Source organism: Fukomys damarensis, unplaced genomic scaffold, assembly GCF_012274545.1.
Source record: "Fukomys damarensis isolate Sample0158 unplaced genomic scaffold, DMR_v1.0_HiC HiC_scaffold_14, whole genome shotgun sequence".
In the NCBI taxonomy this organism is placed as follows: domain Eukaryota; kingdom Metazoa; phylum Chordata; class Mammalia; order Rodentia; family Bathyergidae; genus Fukomys; species Fukomys damarensis.
This window is the reverse complement of record NW_022900926.1, coordinates 56258322-56267719: the sequence shown is the minus strand read 5'-3', so window position 1 is coordinate 56267719 and position 9398 is coordinate 56258322. Positions and strand designations below refer to the sequence as shown.

General features: G+C 36.2%; 1 pseudogene; it reads left to right on the top strand.

Moving 5' to 3' along the window:
* The first annotated feature begins 671 nt into the window (after positions 1 to 671).
* LOC104868506 lies at positions 672 to 5019 on the top strand (annotated as a pseudogene).
* Positions 5020 to 9398: the final 4379 nt, after the last annotated feature.

The following is a 9398-nucleotide window of genomic DNA, read 5'->3' as shown; positions in this document are numbered from 1 at the left end:
GCTGAGACACAATACCTGTTACCCACATATTAAAAGAGGACAGATTTATTTTGGCTGATAGTTACAACCCTTCGCCAGTCAACTCTAGGCCATAAGTGGAAAAACAAAGGGAAATAGTAGGAAAATCTGCTTACATGGCAGCCAGGAAGCAGAGAGAAAGAGAAGGGAGGAGCGTGGGAGGGAGATAAACCTTTCTAAGTCACATTCCAAGTGACCCATTTATAACTAGGTCCCACTTCCTAACTAATATCACACCAGCTGTAGCACCCTCATATCTAATCACTTTCCAAAAGTCCAGCCTACTTTTGGGGGACATCTGTGTATATACCACAATATTCCATGCCTAGCCTCCAAAAGACTCATCTGCATGTCTTTGTGCAAAATATATCTAGTCTATCTTTAAACGATACCAAAGTATCTTAATAATGTGAGCAGTGTTGAAAAGTCCAAGTCTCCTCTGAGACATCTTAAAATTCTTAGCTTTGAACCTCTTTCAAAATAAAAAATGTTAAACACCACCAACATGCAACGGTACAAGGTAAGCACCCCCATTCCAAAAGGAAGAGGAGAATAGAAATGAATGGGACCAGAACAGTACCAAAATCCAACAGCATAAACATTAAATCATGTTCTATGTACATCACCCAAGGCAATTTGTGGTGAGATGGAACATGGCCATGGTGGCCTCAGCCCTATGTTACTGCCTGCTGCAGGCCGCATGGAATCTCTTGGGCAGGCTCTACTCACTGCCTTTGGACTTTCTCAGCAGATATTCCATATTCCTGGCTTTTCTAACCTCCTGGGGTCTCCAGTGCACTTCTGTGCTTTTGGCTTTGCCTTCAGAGCTTTGTGCACTGTATAATCAGAGGCATAGGCCTGGCTTCCTATGCCTTCTTCTGAAATGTAGGTGGAAGCATCCCCCACCCTACAACTCTTACATTCTGAATACTTGTAAAATAAGCCCCAAGCGTATGACACCTATGTCTACCACTATTTCTAACAGTAGCTTGGCCTGTTTAAATCATGGCTAAAGAGGCTTGAGTCTTGGATGATTGATAACTATGAACTGAATTTGGGAGTACCACTTCTTAATTGGCCCTTCTCAACATTAGCATGGTTCTCTTTTCAAGTGAAATCTTTACAGTCTAGCCCCTTTGTACCTTCATTGGGTGGGGCTTGTGGATTCTTCAAATATCCTCATGGCAAATTTCCTGTTGTACCAATGTAAAGTATATATATGGCTTCTTGTTAATGGTAATCTTTTCATCAAGCACGCTTTCCTTTGCCAATATTTGCCAGCCCTGCTTTTCTAGGAAGACTAAAAACTTTCCAAATGGGCTTTTTGTTCATGATTTTCAATATAAACCTAGCTAAAAGCAGCAAGTACTATCCATGATGCAGCTTGTACACTGTGCTGCCTTGCAATTTCCTAAGCTAGGTTAATTAGTCTGTTACCTTTAACTTCAGTATTCTATGTAGTTTCAGGACATGAGCAAAATGACATATGTGGCCTAGAGTCCAACTGCCAATGGAGTCCTTGTTCCCAACTGAAACTTCCTGGGTCTGGTTTTTGCTCTCTGTATTTTTATCAGCATTCTGACATTTTGAACTCTGACCAAAATCATCGATCAAGGCCACTTTACAGCACTGAAGGATTTCTCTAGCCAACATCTCTAACAGTTCCAAATTTTCTCTGTAAACAAGTTCCCCAGGCTTCTAAACAACATGGTCAGGTAACAGAAATGATACATTTTCTTGGTACCTAATCTGTGATAGTCACTTTCTCTTTTCAAACACACAATATCTGACACAAACAAATTACAGCAGAAGGGAGGGCAGGGACAAGGGGAAAAAATGAGAAACAAGACCTGTCATGTAAAGGTACAAGATCCCAGTAATGAATGTAACTGTGCCGTATATCTAAAATGTACCAATAAACTCAATGAGGAAAATAAATAAATAAATAAAATTCTTATTTTAAAAAAAAGCAGAAGAGGTTTATTTTGGCTTACAGTTACAGTCAATTATCAACTGGCTCCAGGGCCAAAATAGCATGGCAGAGGGAAAAGTGAAAGAAAAGCTATGTTCACATCATGGTATTATTCAGGAAGCAAAGAAAGAGAACAGAGCAAGTTGGGATGGAGATATACCTTTCCTTGTAATACCCCCAGTGGCCCACCTGTAACTAGTTCCCATCTCTTAACAGCAAGCAAGCTGTAGCATTCCTATGATACAATACCCTTATATAAACTTGATCTATGAATACCTCATGTTATTGACAGATATCTGGATAAAAACTATAACACATATATTTCAAAATTAGGTCATGTGAAGCCTCTAACTTTGGTCAAGATTGCCTTGACTATTAATGATCTTTTATGGTTCCATTTTACTTCAGTTTAGTCAGATTTTCAGTGACAACAAGAAAATGCCTTTGCATTGCTTAAGGAATTTATTGGGTGCCACAGGAACCATATCAAGTCATAGGTACATTTTAACTCTCATAAAATTATTAAGAGAGGTACAAGTAAGTGAAAGCTAATACTCTTCCCTCAGTGGAACACAAAATATTCATGAATGTCAAGGACATGTCAGTGCCAAAATGGAAGAACCTGTTCTTATTATTCTACCTCTTGAAGCATTGCATTGAAATGATGACCACATGAAGCTATTCTATTAGGATGGGTCATCACTTTCCTATACACAGCTAGCGCAACTAGGTAAGATCTGAAAATAGCAGAAAAGCAAACACATAGTAGCACCACCAAAATGAAGTCCACTGTGAAGTCAGCACAATTCTCTGAGGAAGGTGACCCCTAAATAATCAGTATTAAAATCCCATAAAGGGGTTCAACTAACAGCAGTTATGTGGTTTTATCATTAAGCTAATGAAATGGTCATTCGTCTTTGCACATAGGAATATAAATAGAGCCCTGTTCTATGTGATACAATATTTACATTTTGCTAAAGTATAGGTACTGCTATTTTGTATTTTGGAAAGCTGGGGAATCAGAATAGCTAATTTATTTAACATTTTTCATTTCTGCAACTTAATGAAAAGTAATACCATACAAATCACTTTATTCTCACTGCACATAATAAGTATATCAAGTTACATATATCACCTATTATCTTATTTTAAGAGAAGGCAAATTGGAGCTTAAAGGTTATCTGTCCAGTACAAAATAATAAAGAGTAAAGGGAATATTTGACCCAAGTTATATTACTCCAATCTTGCATTGCTGACATAAAATATCAAGAGTGAGAAAAAATTACATTTCTACTATAAAAAATAAAATATATGTTTTTTACTATTTATTTGTGGCATTAAAACATGATTTACAGATAATTTGCAAGATTGGTACAAATTGACATTATTATTTCATTAGGATGACATTTGAGTGAGGAATTTACATGAAGAAAATGAAATTAAGTCTAATAAATTTTAACAACAAAATAATGGCTTTTTGTTTCACAAATAACTTTGGAAATATCAAGTATTTTTTCAATATGGAAGAATATTATAAATAAACTACTTCGTCTTCAGAAAACAATTTCCCCTGAAATAATTAAGGTACCTTGAATTTTCTTTCATGGTCCATGTGCTACATCAAGACCAAAAGCTAGATGGAGAGTATTCTTTTTAATAAAATTCCTCACTGAGCAAAGAAAATTCAATTGATTTGAGAATCCTGTCATCTGCCTATACCACTTTCTTTATCCTACGCCAATAGGCCCTTCATTGTTAACATTTTAAGATCGTCTTGTTTCTCCCTGTTATTTGTCTTCAGCGGTCTTCTCCCCCTTGATTCACCTTCTTCTCCTTCTCCTCCTCCACCTCCTCCTCTTCCTTCTTCTTCTTTTTAATTTATCTGTATTTATTACTTCTTAAAGCAGAAAGTGACCTGGGCACTCTATTTCCATTCATAGGCCTTGTTCCAAATTATTGTTCAAATAGCTTCACAGTATTCCTAGGAAGTTCAGTTTATTCCTTTAACAATATTTTTCTTTGGAAAACAAGCTTGTAGAGTTTCTGCTATCAATATGTTTCACTTTCACATACTTATTTGTAAAAGCCTATTACCTGCAGAATTGAAACTACAGAGGAAAAATTTTAAAAAGTAGATCCTACAAGATAAAACTCAGCTATTTTAACAAATACCCCTTTAATCATCAAGATATAGTAACACTTCAGAGTCAAAAGATTTGGTCTACTAAGGAATCTGGCTTGACAAATCCAATACTTTAGACCTCACAGAGTTAATAATAAGTTGAATGTCTTATAAAAAACCTCTCAATCTGTTAAAATAAACCAAGATAAAATGAGGAAAAGCATTGCTCGCTCTGCTTTAGTGACTGAAGTATCATGGTATTACTTAAAAGTAGAAAAAAATCTCATCTTCCCTTTAAGCTGTCATCATTCCATACAGATGTAAATGTTAACAAAAAAAAAATCCTTGAAAATAAGTACTGAGCACTGATCCGAGAAGATGAAGAACAGACAAAGAAACAGGAAGAGAAAAAGACAGAATTTAAAAACTTTTGCAAGATCATGAAAGACATCTTGGATAAAAAGGTCAAAAAGATGATTGTGTCAAACCAGCCGACGATGATGTATTGTCACAAGCACATATGGCTGGATGGCAAACAGGGAAAGAATCATGAAAGCCAAAACCCCTAAGAGACAACACAATGATGGGTTACATGGCACCAAAGAAGCACCTGGAGATAAACACTTACCACCTCATTATTGAGACTTTGAGGCAAAAGGCCAAGGCTGACAAGAATGAGTCTGTAAAAGATCTAGTCATCCTGCTTTGTGAAACTGTGCTCCTGTCCTCAGGCTTCAGTCTTGAATTACCCCAGACATGTGTGAAAAGGATTTACTGGATGATCAAGCTGCATCTAAGTATCAATGAGGATGATTCCACTACTGATGAAACGACGGCTGCTGTCCCTGAAGAGACGCCACCCCTTGAAGGAGATGACAGCATGTTGTGCATGGAAGGAGTTGACTAAACTCTGGCCAAAGAATGATTCATCCCCAATTCTTAACATAATTCTCAGTGACTCCAGCAGCCATGCAGGTTAGCCAACTAATATCGAATTCTTGCAGTCCCATTGCTTTCTTACCTCCACTGATTTTCTCAATTCTCCTTTCATATAAACACAGGTAACCATTAACTTTGTAAAAAAAAATAGCATTTTCATTAACTAAACTGGAAACAATGAAACAATGATATCAACTCTTCAAAATTCTCTCATAATTCTGCTTTAATTTTTAACTCATTAGTTTGTTACTTTTAAATGTGTTCAGCTTTACAAAACTTCAATCTATGAATCTTCTCACTAGCATCAGTGTCATAACTTCACCCCATTCTGTCCACTTTAGATTCGCATTTATATTCCTAAACTTACAAAAGCCTTATTTTCCTTGACATTTCTCTGTTTTATTTCACATGTCCTGGAATAACTGAGCCATTTATTTATGCCTGCAGTCATAGACTGCAACAGTCCTATCAAAAATGGTCCAGCAACATTGATTGATTGTGTTTGAAATTTTTATTAAGAAATCCTTGATAATATTTAACATTGTCTAGCAATTCTAATATATTTCTCAGTAAGCCTGCTTTCTTACTCTCTAATTCAAGCATTCCATAGTCCCTTTCTAAACCTTCTACAATTTCCTCCTACTCTGTTCACTCTTGGTCACATAAATGGTATAAAAAATTAAGTGTCAAAGGAACTGTTTATTCTTCACACGCCAATATAAAGCTACCTTCATAAAACCATTCGCAGCTTCAATTCTGTTGTATCCTTTCATTTTTCTTTAAACAAGAATATTGAATAATGTTTGCCAGACATCAAACTCTTCCTTTCCCTTATCTCTGGCCACCATTCTGGACTTTTGCTCAATAACTTCAACAATACTTGGTCTCTGATTGATCATTGTCAGTCTCTCCAAATCTACTTCAGGTCACAATACTGTGATATCAGAATAGTTTTTATTAACACCTCTAAAAGTCTAACACTTTCTTAATTTAGGTACTTATGAAGCACACTATTCCCTTGGTTTTTCGGATCCAATTCATTGTTAAGGCCCTGTGCTAGCAGAGGCCCTCTCTGACTGTAAAACGTTACTTTACCTTCGCTTGATAACTATCTCGGCATTGTTTCTCCTAAATAACAGGTTTGTACTCAACTTGCATTATGTTAAATGAATGATAAAATGAATGAACTCATCATTGTTTACTTACCTAAAGAAAGGTTTAGTTTTCTTTCTCAGAAGAAATAATCCCCCCTCTCCCTCTCTACCATATACAGCGCTCCGCTTGATAAAATTTGTGCTTCACATCCATCACTATAACATTAGGCTCAACTGGACTGAAAGCCATGTTCCTTGGGTTGGAAGTTATTTCACTGAACACAACAAAGGTTTTTTGGATCTTCAGACTACAACTTTATAGGGTGGGGAAGTTCAAAGCATACAGTGAACTTTTAAATAAAAAATTGTATTACAGCACAAGACACATTGCTGTTAAACTCAAATATTCCTCCTTCCCACACTTCAAACACACATCAGCCCGTTGTTCTTGCAACTTATTGAGGCAGTTCTGGAAGATCTCTTTCACAAGCATCTTTATAAGGTATAGTTAAAAAAACATATTGTGAATACTGAGAGTCATCCAGTGGAAAGGCAAGCCATAAAATATCACAGTGTATCCTTATCCACCTTACTCATTGGATATGGCATCCTGTGCCTTCTACCTCTGCCAGAGTCAAAATGCTCATGAAAGGTAAGTGTTTTTAATTGATTCAGGCTATTAAGCCAACCAATCAGCACAACTAAAGACATTTATGAAAGAAGACTTCAAATCTGCTTCAGAAATCTGGTGTGTTTAAAGTGACTGGGAGTATTTTGTTGGAGATCAGTGGCAATGTATATTTTCCTGTAATATTTTGAAGGTAAACATTCATTGTATTTTTTATTACACCTTGTAAACTCACAGTGGCTTCTCACACTTGTGGACTGTAGGCCAAGAGTAGCTACTTACTATACTGGTTGAAGTACTTTAGTCCTAATTGTAATGAGGTCTGATAGTTTCTACAGCATAAACCCAAAGGAAGGCAAATGTCTAGAGCCCAAGGACTTTCTTTGCTTGGTGATTACTGTCAATAGACAATTTCAGCAGACAAAACCATCTTTAAAAAAGGCAAAAAAAAGGTTTATGTCCTGGATGGTGAACCTCTGGGTGAGTCATCAGGAAGTAATTCAGGTCAGAGCATGTATTGAACTACAGTGAAGGAAATCTAAACCTAGATGCCCCAAGATGAAGTAACTACAGTTAAGGACCAAGAGTAGCAGAGTGACTTTCTATTTGTGTCACATACATTCCTATCCTTAATCTAGGAGATCATCATAGGCCACCACCTAAAGGAGAATCTGTGGTTTGCACCACTCCACTCAAGGAAAAATTATATTTGATTCTCATAAAGAATGAATGCTCCATATTGTACTGTGAAAAACAAGTATAAAGAATGCTATAAATGGATCTGAATAGATTAAGAAATACATTATATTGCATATATGTTTATTTTGTATTATTTTGATCTCTTTTGTTCCTTGCACTCTTGTCCACTTGTTATACTTCAGTCACCCTCTAATTCCATCATATGCTTCATAAATCCTTGTGCATGAGAGCAATCGGCCTAAATTTCGGACTTGGATAACTCCTTCCACAACTTCTCGATAAAAATGAAGCATATCATAAAACAGAGCATAGAGCCTCCCCAGAGTATACCAAAGCATCCAGGATAATGTCAACCAGAAATGTGGGGGGATTGGCCGGGGATTTAGCTCAGTGGTTCTGCCACCTGCCTCATGAGCACAAGGTCCTGAGTTTGATCCCCAGTACCAAAAAAAAAAAAAAGAAATGTGAGATTAAATCCTTCCTTATATACAAAATTAGAACAGCAGAAAGCAAGAGATATAACCTGCCAAAAGAGATATCTACTCTCCCTTCCTTGTGGTAGTGGACTGTTCTGCCGTGATCTTTTACAGATCATCTCACTAAAGATACCCAGGCATCCTACCAGATTTACATGCAAGCACCTGGTTGCTTCCTTGTATAGTTTTTCAGGAAGCAGTAGCCAGCATGATAGTATATCACATTGTACTTCGTTCTCATCATTCGCTTCTTCATTTTCCTTTCACTGTATCTGCTCTGGCCTTTTCAAAGTACCTTAAGCTTTCAGTTAGTTACCTGATAAATGTTAGTCCTGTGAAATCCTCAAACTTCTATGATTTTAAATATTTTTATTTATGAACATTTATACATTTTAAGCATGACTATATATACAATACACACAGAACATAGTTCCTTTTACTGGGATCATAAATCAAAGATAATTCACCAATTTGCTAGTATGCCTTTATATTTGTAGACTTGGGTGAGTGCCATTTTGTCTGGTGTCAGTGGCTTATCTCTGTAGAGTAACAAGCATTATTCTGATCCATTACATTCACTATATAATGATATCATTATGAATATTTACAAAATTAAGAAATATATCATTGAAATATAATTTTTATTTTAAAAATTAGTCACACTTTTTCACTGAGTTATAATGTACTCACTACTTCCTCAACATATTGGCATCACTTGAGAAAACTTACTACACTAGAAACCAACATATACACTAAAAAGACAGCAACATACAGTCTTGAACAGCTCAGAATCTAATCCAGATATACAATAGAGGGCAAATGAATAAAGAGTTTAATAAAGGAAGATACTGAGGGGTAAGAGAATAAAGGGGAAAGATCAATTAGTACTATATGGGTATCTGGTCTAGCAAAAGGTCTTATTAGTAAGTATTACCTAGAGGATCAGGAAGAAGTTTCCAGAAGAAAAAGAAGATCATTCCCATTATAAAATCAAATTTCATACAACAACTGCTGACATTTATTGTGTTTCAACCAATGTCCTGTGCTCTCTAAGGAACATAAAGCTACGCAAGTCTAGGTCTTTCACTCCAGTAAGGGGCAGATATTTAATAAAGAAAAAACATCTGTTTTGAGGGTTGCACATGTACTGAACATATTTACTGAAAAAAGATATAAAAGAAAGTGGTTGGATGGCCACTTTAGTGTACAGGATCAGGAACCACCACCCTGAGGAGGTAGGATGTATAGTCATTGGGGAAAAACTGAGAGGAAACCTATAAAGCTAAACCATGGGATTTATATTATGGAAGACATGAGAACAGCTCAGTTAGATAGATAAAGACTTTTATGTGAGTTTAATCTTAAATATGTAGCATATATTTTATGAATCTAAGAGGGGGATGGACTCAGAAGGGTTTCATTTGTTGTGTGTACAGTTTGCAATAAGGGA